The sequence below is a fragment of the Marmota monax genome, unplaced genomic scaffold, assembly GCF_021218885.2.
Source record: "Marmota monax isolate L192 unplaced genomic scaffold, Marmota_monax_Labrador192_F-V1.1 WCK01_AAM20220418_F8-fsc00029, whole genome shotgun sequence".
NCBI lineage: Eukaryota > Metazoa > Chordata > Mammalia > Rodentia > Sciuridae > Marmota > Marmota monax.
This window is the reverse complement of record NW_026693024.1, coordinates 11,893,390-11,911,305: the sequence shown is the minus strand read 5'-3', so window position 1 is coordinate 11,911,305 and position 17,916 is coordinate 11,893,390. Positions and strand designations below refer to the sequence as shown.

Genomic DNA, 17,916 nt, shown 5'->3' with positions numbered 1-17,916 from the left:
GTTGCCCTCCTCACTTAATGTTTGATACAGTGAAAACTAAGTATTTATTCGATGTTTGATTTTTCTCTTCAATCCTTGTGCTAATAAACATGGGATCAAAATTTTAATAGCCAACATTTAGATATGAATTTACAATTCACTTGGTACCATAAGCCACACCATCTTATTTAATTTTCCCAAGGGTCCTGGAGAGGTCTTTTGTTGTTGTTGTTGTTGTTGTTGTTTGTAGATATGCATGAAAGTAGAGTGTAGTTTGACATATTATACATACATGGAGAATAACTTCTTCTAATTCGGATCCCTTCTGAGGTTGTGCATGATGTAGAGTTTCACTAGTCGTGTATTCATACATATGAACATGGAAAAATCATGTCTGATTCCTTCTATTGTCTTTCCCATTACCATCCCCCTCCCTTCCCTTCATTCTCTTTTGATCCAATGGACTTCTATTTCTTCCCCTCCCCACTCTCCCTTGGTGTGGATTAGCATCCACAGATCAGAGAGAACATTTGGCCTTTGGTTTGGGGGCACTGGCTTAGAGAGTTTGTATTATATGCCCCACTCTGCAACTCAAGACACTGAGGCGATTACAGAGGATGATGAGGGGACTTAGCTAAGACTGGGCAACTGATCAAGTGGTACACCTGGGACCCAAGCTCAGGTCTCCTGCCAGAGCCATTTGCTTAAAGGAGGTCACCCAATCCTGGGGAGCTCCTTGCTGTAGATCCTTGCAGCTTTCAGGTCTGGTACGAAGACACCAGTTTTTCTCAGACTAAAACCTTTTATCTCAAGACAGGAGGTTTTCCTGTTATTTCTACCTCTCACACACAGAGGGCCATCCCATGGAAAAATTGATCATACAAGTAATCCTTTGATACCACTATTTGTTCATCCCAAATATTCCACATCCCTTTTCTTTTCTTTCCTTTTTTCCCCCTAAGTACTTGTTATGACCAAGCCCCCTTTGCAAGTCCCTAATATCCACAGGCTCCCTCCAGTTTTACTTTATCAAAACTGGGCTTACAAGGAAAGATTCAATCTATTGATGTATTGGTGTAGCTTCCTGCCACCCCACTCCCGCTATGTGCTTTTTAATAAGGAGATTGGCTTCTCTAGTGAAGAAAAATTTCAAGGAACAGATGCAGAAGAGGAAGTTTTAAATTAGGGTCACCTTTTTTATTTTACCCCCCAACCCCCACCCAATTCTACCGCAAGATGTACTGTGCTTTCGCCAGCTTGCCTATAGCTGGGACATCTTGATCTACCAAGTTGTGAGAGACCACCGACAGGCATTCGTAGGAAGAGCTGTTTTCTTTGAAAGTAATGCAAGAATAGGTCTATGGAATGCTGGCCTCATTTGGTTTCCTCGGGGGAAAGAAACAGGGTGTTTCTGCATTAATTAGAAAGTTCGAGAGGTAGGAAGAGATGAAGGTGATGGAGAAATAAGTAATTGCTGCAAATAGAACGTTGACTATTTATTCTAAAAGTGTCCCCAGTTGGGGGATGGGTGGTATACAATGTGGCCACTGTAATGAGAGGGGCTCCCCAGAAACCAGTCACATCTCCTACCTCTGTCCCTGTCAGTTCTTCTAAACACCCAGCCTACTGTATGCACTTTATCATTATCACCTACTGCACCTAGTCTCTCCCCACAGCTGGAGACCAGGAGGCCACATAAGGGGCAATGATACATTTATCTTATAAAGAAAAGCTATCATAACAGATAAAATTATAAACCCAAAATCTGGTAGATTTTCTTAATAGGTGGAAAGGATCAGGGCTATGTGTAATAATATAATAGCGTAAATATATTTTTTTGTTGAGTATCTAGTATGTTCTGAGCAAACCTGCCTCCTCTGATTCATAGCCACCTAACAAGGGAGGTGATATAGCTATAATTTTTGATCCTCCATAGAGTTAAGAAGCTAGGGCTGTGTGGCCAGCCTGCTTGGGTTCAAATCTTGATTGTGCCATGGACCTGCTTTGTGGCCTTGGGATAGTTACTTAACCTTTCCATGAATCAGCTTCCTCTTAAAATGAAAATAATAATGCCACACACCTTTCGGGCGGGGCGGGGGGGGGGGATTCTCAAGATCATCCTCAGGCCCAGTGAGTCAGTGTTCATCATATAGTCATACCCACAACTAAGTTCTATACATCAAACACACAACTAGGTTCCATTACATCAAAAGGCCATTCATCAAGACTCACAAAGGGAAAGGCACATGGAAAAAGCCAGGCACGAGCTACCAAGAACCCCATCCCATGAAGTCACACAAGACGCACGGAACTTCTCCAACAATGAATTATGACAGGTGTGAAACATTGACCTGGGAAGCTCATCAGAGATTGAGTTGGGAGCTGGTCACTTAGGCACCCTCTACCATATGCCCAAATTTCAGACTCCAAGAAGGGAAACAGGTGCTCAGCATAAACATCCATGGCACACAGAGTTCCAACATGGCGCACCTCTATTGTCATGGAATAGTGGGGGCGCTCTACAATATCCCTGATGCCAAGAAGGGCCGACCATGCAAGCAGACCTTCCAAGGACAGCAGTCTCAGTCCCCCATGTTAACTCTTTTCTGCACACAGCCTTATTAGATTGTTGTGAAATTAGATGAGTAATATGTATCCATTGCTTACATCAGTACCTTACACTTGGCTATTCCTTAAAATGGTCCCCTTAAACCATGACCGGAAAATGGAGATAATGGATCTCTCCATTCTCAAGTTCACAGTGGATGAATCCCTTACCTACAGCTTGACTACACTGAACACATAGCTCCTTAAGCCTTATCACACTACGTTACAGGATTCTCATTGATTAAAATTATTCTTAGAGTATACTCATATTCTGGAGCCTTAATGCCTCACATGAGCATGTTTTGGACTTAGGACAATCTTTTTTTGCTGTCCTTTATATTTTAGGATATGTATCCATAATGCCCCCAAGAATTTCTTTTTGTAAGATCTAGATAGTAAATTTCACATGACAACTGAAACCATCCTATAGGCTTAAAAAATTTTCTGGAAAAAAAAATTCTTTTACCCACGCTCTCCCCATGGAAACCCATTAATCCATTTTTACAGCCAATTAAGGGAGTATTTTAGTTTTTTTTAAAGTGGGAGGATTTAGAAATGGGGCCAGGGCTAGAAGAATCCTTTGAATTTGAGATAAATTTAACAAAAGATGCATCATCAATGCAGATTGCCGTGTGGGCACAGAGTACAATGCAAAACATCTTGAAGCAATAATTTATTTTAATGTTAACACGGTTAGTTATTATGCATCTGTCTATTCCAATAAATGAAGATTTTAAAAATGTCTTGGTTCTGTTCCCATAGAGCCTAGCATAGAGCTCAAACATGGTAGATGTTCAATAAAGTTCTGTTCCACTGACACCCAAATCCTGATGCATTTATGTAAAAAAAAAAAAGAGGCCCATCTTTGAGCATGATGGTTTACAACATATCCCAAGTGAGTAGGTGGACATTTCTTGGATGACTATAGCAGCCAACCTAGGGCCGAATCTTGACACCTACACAAATTTCTTCTTCTAATGAGAAAATTAAGCAAGAGAAGAGACCTAAAATGAAAGCATAAGTGAATGGGGTTGTTGGATATCATTTGAAGAATAAGCAATGGAATTTAGATGAAATACTATGTGAATTTCATGGGACAAGGAGGTCAAAGCACTGGTTACTGATAGCTGGGCCTCTGGTCACTGCTGAATGACTTAAGATGTGCAAAGGAGAAGCAAGAGGCAAAACACACGGGAAAGAGGAAAAGTAAGAGATGAGAGATAAAAGCAGAGTGATGCTATCACAAAGTACCCAAGTCTGGGTGGCTTACAAACAACAAATTTATTTCTCACAGTTGTGGAGACTACAAGTCCAAGATCAGGGTGCCAGCTTGGTTGCATTCTGGTGAGGTCCATCTTCCAGACCTGCAGGTGCTGCCTTGTCATTGTACCCTCACATGGCAGGGAGGGGGCAAGAAAGTTCTGGGAGGTCATTTTTATACGGACACTGATCCCATTCATGAGGATTCTACCTTCATGATCCAGTCACCTTCCAAAGGTGCTGCCTCCTATTATCGCTACATTGGGGGTCAAGTTTCAACATGAAAATTTGGCACATACATAAGAATTCAGTCCAGCAGCCAGCATCACATGATTCATGAAAACATTTTTGTTTCCTAATGCACCTCCCTGGATATCAGTGCTTCTGCAATGCTCCAATGAATTTCTCTCCCCACCACGGCATACCAGGCTTAGCTCACATACCTGCATTTTCTTGACATCTTCTCTTGAACACCCCAGCCCACTCCAGCCTCCAGTGATTTCTCCTTCCTTGTATGTCACACTTTCCTTGTCCTAAGGGAGTGTTCTGGAACAACCTGGTCCCACGGAAGGAGAACTGGCCCCAGGTGCCATGAGACTGAAGAGGCAGACAGATCCAGGATGGCACAGAGGGCAACTTATTAGGGGACTTACTGAGAAGCTCCGGGCTGGGTGGCAGGGGTGAAGTTCAAGTGGATCCCTGCAATTTGGCTAAGAAAAGAATATACACATATATGGAAAAATGACTTTATCTTAGCCAATTTGTACCTTTTTATCTTAAGAAAATGTCAGCCAGGCACATTCCTGGTGCCAGGGTCCAGTTGTAAAGCTCCATATGCCATTCTGATGGTTTGATTTATTTATAGTTTGCTGGGAAACCGTGCAGGAAAAATTACAGCCACCTTGGGGTTACAACTCAAGACGAATCCAGTTTCTTTTCTTCCAGTTTCTTTTTAATGGATCCACACTTCCCCTTTTGCATGGTTTTGGACACTGAGTCTTGTTCCATTGGCAGTGTCCTGGAATCCCAGAACCAGAGCTGGGAAGGAGTATTCTCCCTGCACTGAGTGACCTGCTATCAACCAAAGCCTACAGAATTCTGCTACCATTAAATGGTTCAGCTATGATTACCACACTGACCTGTGATAAGAGGACAACATCCTCCTTCTGTCATGATACAGGCAGAGATTACAGAAGACTGATAACTTTGTGACACAACTGTCAACCACAGTGCTTCAAGATATGGTCACCCCTCAATAGCATGAAACGAATCTCAGGAGACTTGACTGTCTCTGGTCACCAAAGGGAACACCAACATGTCAAGAGGTCTCAACCAGAAAATGTCTTCATGACAAAGACCATGTTTAATGGGTGGGATGCCAACCTTATATGCTGGATCTCCTTCAGACCAGGGCTACCATGTGGCAACTTGTTTGGGACATCATGAAAGAGAAGAATGTTCCACTCTGCCTCCTCGTGGTTAAAGCAGCTCTTGAGGAACTGCTGAAACGACTTCAACCATCAAGGTGGAGGAGGAGGTCTAGAAGGACACAAGGAGAAAGTAAAATTGGCACAGAGCATGAGAAGAACTTCTGGATCACTCTGAACTGTTAGATACGTAGTTATTTCTGTTAACATGAATTTACCAATAAACAAATAAATAGCCAATCCTGTGAAATAGGGGCCGGAGGGCAGTTCTCTCCAAGCTGGTGCCAGAACATCAGGCCAATGTTGCCTCCAGACACTTCCTTGGAAAAATCCAAACGTAGCAACATGGCACCTGTAGACTCCTGGGAACACTGCCTTTGCTTCTGGGTTCTTCCAAGTGTAAACAGAAAGGCTTTATGGAAAGTTCTGGTTTGTTTCTCCAATGATTTTGTTTCCCAGAGGTAAACATGGATCCTGCTCTCGACTCCCTTCCTCCCCTGCTAGCTCTCCCTCCCTAATGCATCTGACCTTCAGATTCCTGAGTGCTGCTGCCCCATGCAGTGGGGACTTTCTCTTCTCTCCCCACATATAGGGATTCTCTCAAGTTCTCTAAGCTATTTGGACTCATTGTGTTTCTTAACAAAAAAAAAATTTTTTTTTTCAACCCACCATGAGAAAGATGAACTTTGAGGACCACTGAGTTTCCCCCTAGTAGTGAGAATGTACATCTGGGGCCACAAACAGTCTGCCTTTCCCATTCTCTGATGCCTGCAAGGGTGTGAACTTGGCCCTTCTCTCAGTATTTGAATTTCCTTGATCTCTGTGAATGGCACGAGTGGGTTTCAATCTCTCCTTGCAGTCACTCTTAATCACCCATAATCTTTCCCCTGTGGGACAGCACACATTTTGTAAATCAGGAAAAACAAAAATGTCCTGATTCCAAGACCAGTGGCAATGTTAAGAGGGACATGCAGGTCACCTTCCCTCCCTCCTCCAAGTGCCCTGCCCTCCATGACCTACCATGTTGTGAAAGCCCAATAGACTCCCTACAAGGAAAGTGTCCAGTGCACAAGGTTTCTAAGTGGAAAACTTTTGAATCCTCCCTTGTGTTAATTACCTAACAAGACAGTTTCCTGTCAGCAAGATTCAAAGGTGTTTCCTGAAACACAAATGTCATTAACACAACACAAAGAAGATTCTGGATGTTTCTAGAGCACACATGGCCAAGCCTCCTAGACCAGTGTGCACCAGGGGACAGTTCTGCTCTGGCAGGCATCTCTGCCCTGCAGGGGGAAATGCATGCTTCCTGCCTTGCTGACTACCACTGGGCAATAGCTGGGCAGCTGCCGACGACTGTTGAGCAGTCACTCTGGAGAAGGGACCTGTGGGGACCCCTGAGTGGGATGGTAGATAAGGCTGCTTTTGCACCTTGCCACAGACGTGGCTCTTCAGTTGGGCTGATTTTATAGAACTGATTTAGAAGAGATTATTTCTCCATAAGCTCAGGTTCTGGTCAGAACCAAACCCTCTCTGCAGGGAGGAGTTGGGAAGGTCGTCTATTTCCTGCCTGTTCGACACACATCTTGTTTTCCTAGCAAACGTGGGACTGTAATGCCAACGAATTGACTGTCCGTGTCACCACCCCAGAAGCAGGATCTGAAATAGAGGGAAACTCTCTTTCAATTCTATGATTGTTATTTGTGTTTGTTTTCTGAATGCTGTTTCTTATTTCAACAGTTACATAAAGGCTGCAAAGCCACTTAACCATCTGAATGTTCCTCCAGAACTTGGACCGAGTACCCCCTATTTAGTGGCTAATGATGGTCAGTGGTTTCTCCTCCTTTCTAACTTTATTTGGGGTGTGTCTGGCCTTGAGGTCTGGGTGGTGGCCATGATAGGTTCTGTAGTCCAAGAAACATTTCTTGTACTAATGAGGGGTGGAAAGATAGTGCCAAGCTGCCCGCAGCTGTTCCAGCCCCAACAGAGCCCCCCAAACAAGGCAAAGGATGCAGGATGACTGGGTGCCTTGTCGAGTCAGAGCAGAGATCAGAGTGGTCATCTGGAGCTTGCAGAGAAACCATGACAAGCTTAGCCACAGGAATAGAGAGTTGGAGCAACCAGAATTGCTTGCATAACATCCCAGCAAATTGATTTAAAAGCTTAAATACAACAACAAGCTAAAGAAAGCCAGAGAGGGATTGGTAGAAGAAAATTAAGTCTTCTGGCCTCAGACAGTGAAAAACAAAGCAAAATGGAGTCTTTGAGTAAGCCCAGTGGACTTGGCTGGAGGCTCCAAGACAGAAAGAAGCAGTTGCTTCTATGTATTCAGCATAAAGTCCCTAAAGCCAAGAGCAGGAAATCCTGTTGTTCCCACCCATGTTCTCAACCACAGTTCCATGAGACAATACCCCTTAGATAGCCAGTAGCAATCTTTCTCACATGCTAAAGGGTGTCGGCCACAAGATTCTTTAGAAAGTCAGTAGAAAATAAATGATAAATGTTTGAGGGGATGAAAATACCAATTACCTTGATCTGATCATTTCATGTTGTATACATGCATTGAAATATCACATGGTACCCCACAAATACGTGTTATCGTTACTTAGCAATTAAAATTTTTTATTTAAATTTTAATTTAAAAAAAAAAGAAAGGTGGCTATCACCGAAGCCTACAAACCCCTTCTCCACTCATTTATTCATCAATAATTTGCTAAGTGCTTTGGGGGGGGGGCAGGGAAAGGGGAGGGTACAGTGATGACAGAATTCAAAGAGACCAGGCAACTTACTGGAGTTGGTGGTATAAAATGATGCTACTGAATGTAGCCAATACCTTCCAGGAAGTGTTTTAGAAATGCGAATTTCTGGGCCCTTCCAGGTCCTACTTTAATAGAAACCCTGGAGATGGAGCCCAGTCATCTGTTTTTTTAAAGAGCCTTCCTCTTGATGCATGGAAAGTTTGAGATGTTCTGGAACATGGCTTCTGGAACAGTGATGTCTTGGCCATTTGTGAGGTGTGTGGAAAGTAATTTATTATTAATCATAGTTAACATACTGACATTTGTCAATAATTCATATGTGTGTCACCTGCAAAGATTTTTTTAAAAAGATACAGTTCCCAAGCTCCACCCAATTCCAGGGGAGCCAAAGCCTCCAGGGGTGGTAGCCAGGAATGTACACTGTTTTAAAGTTCCTCAGTGGCTCTTAGGAGGAGAAGCCAGGTGCAGGAACACTGGTCTATAAGAACCATTTGCCTCTTAACAAAGAAAAGAAAGCATGGCATTCTGGAGGAGGTCCCTCGGTGAGCAGGTCCTCCCTCCCTCCAGCAAATCTTAGGTAGATCCCTATTTTTAAAACACACAGAAAAAAAAAACTCCTCTGGCTACAGCAGAAAAGGGTGCTCAGCACCTTCCCCTTCTGGAGTGGCTGTGGTGGCCCTTCACAAATGCCTGCAGCTCCCCAAATCATGACTTGAAAACTACAGCTGGTTCTCCCACCGCACCCTCCCCCTGCCACATATGCCCTATTTACTGATGAAGAAACTGAGGTTCGAAAAAGTAAAATGACCTGATCAGACTAGAAAAGCACATGAATGACCATCTAGATTTGCCAGGGACTAAGGGGTTCCCAGGGCAAGTGACATTCAGCATTAAAACAGGGACAGTCCCAGACAAGAAGAAGAGTTGGTCTCCCTAGTGCAGAGCCTATCCTCTCCCACAGTTCTTGCTCTTGGGATAGGTCTGTATGATGCCATAATACTGCAAGAAGAATCAGATTACTATTGTTTTCTTTCTAACAACATTGTTTCTATTCCCTCACTCCAGAAGGACTTAAAGGAATAATACCATCGATTTATGTTTTCAAAATACTCTTTGTACTCTTTCCTCATGGTCATGTCAGCTCCTATTTTACAAGTTTTCAGATCCAATATGCCATATAAATCTCTCTGGCTTCTCTAAATTTCCATGATATTTGCCATCATACCTATTGCAGCTTACCAAGATCTGTGTTATAAATCTTTAGGTTGCCAGTAAAAGATACATAACTTCTAAAATCTTAAGTAAACCAAAGGAAGAAGTATATTGGTTCATGCAACAGAAAAAAAGCTTTGGTTGCAGCTGGATCCAGGGGCTCAGTCTCATTAGCACTTGCTCCTCAACACACTCAGGCTGCCTCTTCCCATGTGATAGCAAGATGGCGGCAGCTCCACAGGCCTCCAGTGCTCTTAGCAACCCAGCTGCCTTCATCTCGGCACCAATAGCTTTTGCCGAAGTTCTTAGGATCAACCTGTGACCTAAGATAAAATCAGTCTAGTCAAGAAAAAAAGAAAATGGCAAGAAATTGGGCCAATTAGGACCTCAGTGCAGGCCAACACTGATTCCTGCAGTCTTGAGAATGTGCTCTGAGGTTTTGCAAGATGGCAGCTGGGTTTATAGCTTTAAGCCACAAGGGGGCTGGTAATGACATCATTTGTTAGACAGGGATTATGATTGCTGCTGGCAGAAGTGATGTTGGTTTATGAAAAAGAGACTGGGTACAGCCTCAGACTCTGGGTAGTATGGGGCATGGGGTCTGTTGTATACAAGGTCAATAGAGATTAGTGTTATTTCAAAGGTCATCTTTCATGCGTTTCTGGCCCAATCCAAAGGTTCAGTAGCAGACACGTCTGAGATTTGGTTTGACAGTAGTCTCTCAACTATTTTAAGTGCCCCAAATAACGCTATTCCATTTTATTTTATTTTTCTCCTCCACAAAACTTCTTTGGGCTGATTTGTGACATGTGCCCATCCCTAAATCGGTTACTGCCTCCAGGACAATGAATTACTCTGGCCAGGCTGTGGTCATGTGCCTTCCCGTAAACAATTACTACCACTGGACTACCCTGATTGGCCAGGCTTTGGTCACATGCCTTCTCTAAAACAATTACTACCTTGCTCCAGGACAATGAAATACCCTGATTGGTCAGGCTGTGGTCATGTACTCACACCTACAACCAGGGACTGAAAATAAAGAAAGATGAATCCCTAGGGGAAAATCAGAACAGGGTTCCCAAAAGCAGGGTTGGAAGGGATGCTGTGTAAGTGAAAACATCAGATGTCCAGGAAGTCTTAAAGGTGCTTATATGGAGCCACAATCCACTGCAAGAGAACTGATGGTTCTGTCCGATGTGCAAGGCCCCATTTCCTTCCCCGTGCCCACCAGCAGAGATCTGAGTACTCTGCATAACTCCAAGGCCATCACTGTCTGTTCTGGTTTTTAAGACACAGATGACATTTGGATATAGCTTGCAGAAGCCCAGTACCAAGGGGATTCCACCACAATCATGCCCTGCCTTTGAATGTCCTCCCAGACGCAGAGCTCCTGCAAGTTGGGGGTGAGCGACTCGTGGCCCTGTGCTTTGTTTGGCCCTACGTTTTCCAGCTGGGTCTGTGACTTGTGAATTGATCTTTTCTTCAATACATCCCATAGAAAAAGAATGAAAAGCCCTGAAGCTCTCTCTTTTTCTTCCTTCCTTTCTTCCTGTAATTCACAGGCAGGGCAACTGTGCTTTGTTCAAACAGCATTCTGCAGTTGCTTGGCAAGTTCTGACAGAGCTGCTTGCTCTATTCTTCAAGTTCTCTGTTAAGTCAGGGGTAAAGTTATACCTTGTGGCTAATTTTCAGACTGTAAACCTTACCCCTTGTTAAAGCTGAAATCTTAGATTAAATCAGCACAAAAATGCCAGCTCCCCTAAGACCCTTGAATTATGGCCCTATATTTTTCTTCCTGTCCTGACATTCATTTAAGACCTTTCCAACTTTTACAAGTTGCTTTCTCTTATCCATTAAGAAGCAGTGTTTTGAACCCTTTTAAAGCAGTTTTCTTTCCTTCTCGATCACTGTGACCCTTTTCCATCTACCGTGTGTGTGTGTGTGTGTGTGTGTGTTTGGGGGTCGGGGGTTGATGTGTGGTGCTCCGGATTAGACCTAGGATTTTGCACATGCTAGGCCAGTGCTCTACCACTGAGCTACACCCTCAGTTTGCACTCATTTTATCTTATACATATTCACATAGTGTATTCCTAAATCCTAATTGGGTAACTAACTGGCCATTTTAAAGGTGGGCTTCAGGAATGTTTATTTGACCAATTAATAGACCTTTCCATCATTTGGACTCTAACTAGTAATGGAGACAATGCATTCCTTTCTGTAACAAAGACCCATAGTTCTGGAGGCCAGAAGTCTGATACCATTGTGCCCGCAGAGCCTTCCTCCCTTGGAAACTGCTAGAAAAAGATGCTGACAGCCAAGGAGTTCCAGGGCTATTTATTCTTTTCCTATGGGATGCATTGAAGACAAGACCAAATCACTTCAGTCTGCCTCCATCTTCACATAGCGATCATCTTCTCCCTGTGTCTCTGTCTTCACATATTTTTCTCTCCTCCTCTTATAAGAACGGTGGTTATACTGGATTAGGGATAATCCCCAGGACTTCATCTTAACTTGATGGAATCCACAGTGAACTTTTTCCCCATTCACAGGAACTGAGGATTAGGACTTCCACATTCCTTTTTGGTGTGTCTGTGTGTCAGAGTCGGGGGTGGGTGGACACGGTTTAGCCCATGGCAGCGAGGAAAGAGAGAATAAGAGATAACACAGGAGCAGGGTGTGACTCTCTGATCTTGGATAGCCAAAAGGAAGATCCTCTCTCATGTTTTCCCAGGATGTTTACCCAGAAAGATTTGGGACCCTGATAGGAACATCTCAAGATAGAAGGAAGGGGCCTAGCGGAGGCCGGGGATCCACTGGAGGTCAAAGTCAAGAAAGTAAACATGCTCCAAGATCCACTGTGCACTTAGATCCTTAAATAGTGCTGCCAAATCCTTGCTACTATTCTCAGCAGATGGGGAAACTGAGGCTCCAAGTAACTAATCAGAGTGAAACCATGTATCACTGTGAGGAAGAGCAAGACCACCATTGTCACTTCTATCTTTTATAGTTATTAGTGTGTGCCATTTGCTTTTGGGAGCTCAGAAAATGGTACCCCCCAGCGGAGGCCTCAGAAGTATCCTCTGAAGTGAATTTTCTTTTTCTCCTGCCCTATTCTCTGACGCTTCCCCTTCTTCCCTAAAGCAAGCCACAGAAATTAGAATTCCTCTTCCCCAAGGTGGGTCATAGAAACCAGGATCCATTTCCTCCAAAGCCAGTCATAAAAGCTGAGAATATTGCTACAACTTTCCCCGACCTTTCTGTAAGACTTGCCGGAGAAAATAAAGAAAGATGAATCCCTAGGGGGACACAGCTTATTTAATTATAGGTCTTAAGATCTGGTTCTAGAGAAGATCCTGCCCCTTACCTAGGAGGTCAAGAAGAATCTAAGCAAATTTTTTTCCCCCTCAATCCATTACCACTAGGTCATACCTTTTCTACCCAATCTTATCTCTACATGGCCACCCATGCTTTGTCGAACCTACACTAAAAATGGATAGTTTGCCCTGGGTCATTAGGTCTTCAGTCTGAAGCTTCCTGTTACCCATAAAAGGACGGTTAAGTAAATGTCTCATGCCTTTGCTCCTATTAACCTGTCTATTGCCAGGATCAAATATCAAACCCTTCAGTGGGAAAGTTGGAACTTCTCCACAATACTAAAGACAAATCTAAAGAGGAAAGCTCTAGTTGTAAGCACTATACCTATGAAGAAGCAGAAACTCAGAAAAATTAAGTCACTTGCCTGAAGTCACACAGATATTAACCAGATGAGCCACATTTCCAGCCCGGGTCTTTGTGACTCTGGAGGCGCTTCTTACCATATTGCCAATTTGACTTCAAATTTACATGGGTTCAGAGTAAGATGCTGTCAAAAGAACCCTGGTAACTGGACCTGGAGCTTAGCAAAGCAAGCAACATGTAAAGAGAATGCTCCTGGGGCAAGAGGCAAGAGCAGAGAGAAAGTGGGTAGCTAAGAGGCAAAGAAAGGTGGGCTCACTGTCAGTGCAAACGTCCACCCTGCACTCCAGGACTGCTTTCACCTGCTCCATCTATGCCCCAGTGGAACCTCTGTGGTGTAGACAACTCACTTCTCTAGAGGAGAGGTAAGAGGGAGAAAGCTGGACTTTCCAAACCCCATGCTTCCCAAGAGAAGTGGGGGGCTAGGCTTGTCAAGCCTGAAAAGAGGAAATGGGATGGGCAGGGAGGGTCTTCAGACATGGAGAACATTGCTCTTGGAACCGCGGGGACCATGCCTGTCCTCTTGGATGCAGCTTCAGGCTCTGTTTGACAAATATTTTACTTACCATGTGACCTGGCTCACAGTGGAACGAATGGTCCGCTGATGGGACCCCTGAGAGACTTGAGGACTCACCTAGCATTCTCTAACGGCTGTACTGTTCACCACCTTGTCTCTGGGAGTGCAGGGCAGGAAGAGTCTCCTTTCTTCTCTCTTTGCTAGGTTCATTTGTCCCTGGGACAAAATCCAGCCACAAGAAAAAGTCAGGCATGTACATTTGATGCAAGCTTTCCCTGACACAGAGCCTCAGGAAGGAAAGAGACAAACAGGAAAACTTGTGCATGTTCATGCTTCTGTGTGGGGAAGAGTGGAGAGGCACGGAGGAGCATGAGTGGAAAGGGGGTGGGATCTGATGGCAGTGAACTTGGGATCTCAGCCATGTCTGTTGTTGAGATTCTTCTCAGTGTCCCCAGGTCTTCAGAGATAAGGATGATCTTCTCCTCCAGCTTCAAGGAGGCCACCTCTCACACGAGGGTCTTAGGTCCTGCTTCAGAGTTGGGGAAGGTAAGCGCAGCCTTCCTGCTTTCTTAAAGGCAGCGGGTGCCATGTTTGGAAGTGGTGTGCCCTGAACCTGGTCGGGAGGAAGTCCCACCTCCTTGGCAAGGCTCCTCCTGGTGGGGGAGTGGGGGGTCCACTGCCTGCTCCAGCCTCACTCCCACCACCCCTCACCTTGAACTTCTCACTTCAGGCTGGAGACTCCTGGCCATTCCCTGAATAAGCACTGAGCACAGTTTGTCCCCTGACCCTGGCTGGCTCCCTTACTTCCCTTCCCTTCCCTCTTCCTATCCTTCCTTTCTCGCCTCCCACCCTCACGTGCACATGCTCTAAGCTCTTCCTGGAACACCTTCCTTCCCCCTTTGCGTCTCCTTCTAGCTCACTCCTTTTTTTTTTTCCCTGCAAAACTCCACTTCTCAAAATCAAATGGGCATCCTGGGAGGTGGTGGGTATGCTAATTAGCTTGAGTGGTGATTATTCCGCCAAGTATGCATACAGTGGTCCATCAAGTCGTGCAGAATATTTTGTCAGTTATACCTCAGGAAAGTTGGGGCTGGAGGAAAGATTCCACCTCTCCCAAGAAGCCCTTTGACCCCCTAACCCTGGGTGACATTCCCTCCCCCAGGCCCCTCAGCCCCCTGAGTGTACAACTAGACTGTGTTTATAGGTGCGTCCCAACTGCTTATTGACATGCCTCTGTGAGATCAGAGACAGGATCTTGCTCAGTGTCTTGGCGAAGTCCCTTCAGCACCCAAGCATCTGGCACCAAGTAGGGATTCCATAAGCCAATGATCATGTCGACTGGCTGAGGACCCTGATGGGAGGACAGCCCCCCTGACCTCCAAGATCCCACCCACCCCCTGCACCCATGAGTCTATATTTCTGTTCCCACAGTTAGTTGGAGAGGAAATTGCCAAAGCCAGATGACGACGAGACTTTCGTTTGGGGTTGCCCAGGTCTGCAATTTGTAATCAGGGTGTTTGAAAGACAAACAAAACTGAGAGAAAAACATAGTTTTGATGAGGCAAGACTTGCGAAATGATTAGTTGTGTAACAGTGATGGTGGCCTCTGGGACCACATTTGGCCACGCCCAGATTATTAGACTTTGTATGTAACTGGGTCAGCCTTGTGTATGGGTTAAGAGGACAATTGTCAAAATAGTGATTTGAGTGTGCAAAGCCCCTTCTCCCTCAAGCTATTGCTTTAGAGCTCAGCCTGATGCCAACATCCTCATCTTCAACAATTTTTCTTAAGACTGGACATAGGCAAAGCTCAGATGTAAATAAAGCCACCGCTCATTGGTGGATCCCCTTGGACCCTTTGACTGTGGAAGCTGATTGTCCATGAGTCTGCTTGTTAGGTCACATTGTATCGCCTGGACTAGCTCCCAAAGACTGGGAACTGGCGATTCATAAGACCAGTGTGTAAACTGTTCATTGTCTTTTTGGAGCCAAGAGATGCTCTGAGTTAAATCAGGGAATTTATCCAATAGTTACAAATAAAGAAATGGAGTTTCAAGAAGTGACTTACCCAAGTTGCAGCTCATAAAGATAAGATAAATGGCCTGCCAGAGAATCTTTGTACCTGGTGGTCCTGGCCCCTGCTCTTCTGGTGGAAGCAGGGGGTCCCAGGATGGGGCTAAGGAGTTGGGAAGTGGAGGGCCGAACACAGCAGGCTGGGTGAACCTTGCCAGGAGAGCCCTTGGGGGCACTGGGATGCAGGAAGGTGGAGGTGCAGGGCTGGGCGTGGAAACGGAGCTGGTGGTGAGGGGCTGACACAGGGGAAGTCGTGGACTCTCCCCAAGGAGGCCATGAGGCTGCCCCTGACTAAGGAGCCCTGGGCTGGCTGCTGGCTGCTGGCTGAGCCTGGGCTCCAGAGAAAGAAGGTTTTCACACCTTCTCCACATGTGCACCCAAGAGCTGGGACCCTGCTGAGCAGAAACCCAGGGCTGCCACCTGTAGCAGCTACTGGCCCGTGATCAAAGCAAGCCAGGGAGCCTTGAAAGTGTCTTAAACTCCTGTGTGCCCAGCCCTAACCTCCTCCCCCACCAGAGTCCAGGCCAGCTGCAAACAGAGGACCATCTCTATGGAGATGAGTCAAAGAAAGAGCCAAGCCCTCTCTGTCTGCGAATTCTAGTGTGTCCATTATAATAAGGTTTATTCTACCCGGTAAACAGAGGGGACTTTGAACTCACCTGGGGGCCTCTGAGCCTTCTTAGAACCACACAACAAAAGCAAACCCTCAGATATTTACTTCCTTAATAAAAAGCATTGCTCTTGTGGGTGGGTCTTTGTCAACACCGGTCTCCCTCATTCTTTACTGTTTAAAGGCTATCTTCATGATTATATGGAATAGGAGGGCTGGGGAAGTCAGCTAAACAAGTACCTACGGCAGAAAACTCCCTTGTAGGAAACACAAAAGATACCCTAGATAGGCTCAGGTAGTAGTAAATGCCATAAAAAAGTTTAAAGTGGGTGACATGGTGCAGGAGACAATTTAGATAAAGGAGATCTCCAAGTCCCTCGATGTGCAGGGTCAGAGCCTTCAGGCAAAGACAGCAGGTGCACAGGGTGTTTGAGGAATAGCAAGGAGGGCCAGTGAAATTGCAGGTCATGGACCAGAGGAAGGGACCAAGAGATGACCGGTAGTTGTTGATGTCCCATCTGTCCTGCTACCTGGCCTTTGATCTCAGCTGAAAATCCCTTTCACTCATGCTGCTCCATTTATACCCTACTGAGATTTACAACACAGTGTATGTCACAGTACTGTGACTTTGTACTCAGAGGAAAGGCCTGTGGATGAGAAGATAACCCTCCCCCCCCCCAGGAAGTCTCTGGAACCAGGGGAACGGAGGGCTACAAATAGGATCTGTCTTGGATGACCACCTGGAAAGGTGGCTCCAGTCCAGTGTTGCATGACAGCGGGGGGGGGGGGGGGGGGCAGACCCTGGGTCCCCAGGAGGGGCTGCAGTGGCAGGAGGGGATTCTCCTTTAGGGTCTTCAGAGCAACACACACACATGCACACCACATATCTCATATTTGATTTTCCAGTTCATCCTCGTACACCAAGACAGCTGCACACACAAGTGACTTTAGACTCTGAAATTCCCTCTCACTGCCCAAAGCTACATAGAATCTGCATGCACAATAAGTCACAAGTGCCATGGTTTCTCATTACTCAATTTTCTTGGCTCGGGTTCAAAGTATTCATCAGCTCGTCTTCTCCATCTCTCCTCCTCCTCCCAGTTCTCGTGGGTGGATTGCCTCTCTGGCTCTCTTCCTTCAGAACCTTCCACTTTACATAAACTCACTCTCACCCCCTTCCCATCCTGCGGGCCCTGACCCCTCTTCCCAAGCCCCCTTCTCGGTCACCCTCTTCCAGACACGAAGCTCTTTTAGAAAACATCTTTCCTCGTTACCTCGTTAGTGTCTTCTCTCCTTCCACAAGAATTCCCGCAGATTCCTTCCCTTTGCGCCGAAAGGGCTGACTGCTGGCCTTTACAATTCTAGAAGCCAGAAGGACTTGGAATGAGAAGCACGAATACTCCCACTCTCCTTCCTTCCACCCGTGTGACCCAATTCTCAGGGTTGGTTTTTTTTTTTTTTTTTTTTGAATACTGACTCTAATGGAAAGGGTGGGGAAGGAGGGATACTGGAAAATAGTGGAAAGCAAAGAAGGATGAAAAAGTGGTTTTTTTTTTTAATAGTAAAAATAAAGAGACAGGGTATCTTTTTCTGATCTACAGAACTACCTGGGCTGATATTCATGATAGTGTTAAGGAGATGGGGGCCCAGGCCTGGCTAGGAGCCAGGGCACAGTCCCAGGCAGAGTGGGCCCCATGTCGGAGTGTGGGATCATCTGTTTTCTGGGAATAGACATTCTGT

General features: G+C 45.4%; 1 long non-coding RNA gene across 2 annotated transcripts in view; it reads right to left on the bottom strand.

The window, feature by feature from the left end:
• Positions 1-17,602, bottom strand: part of LOC124098582 (uncharacterized) — a 40,055-nt gene extending 22,453 nt beyond the window's left edge. For both annotated transcript variants that reach the window (XR_009227650.1, XR_006853616.2), the window contains exons 1-3: positions 17,451-17,602; positions 13,611-13,709; positions 5,230-5,385 (exon numbers count right to left, since the gene is read on the bottom strand). This is a non-coding gene — a long non-coding RNA (uncharacterized LOC124098582). The remainder of the gene's footprint in view (positions 1-5,229; positions 5,386-13,610; positions 13,710-17,450) is intronic.
• Positions 17,603-17,916: the final 314 nt, after the last annotated feature.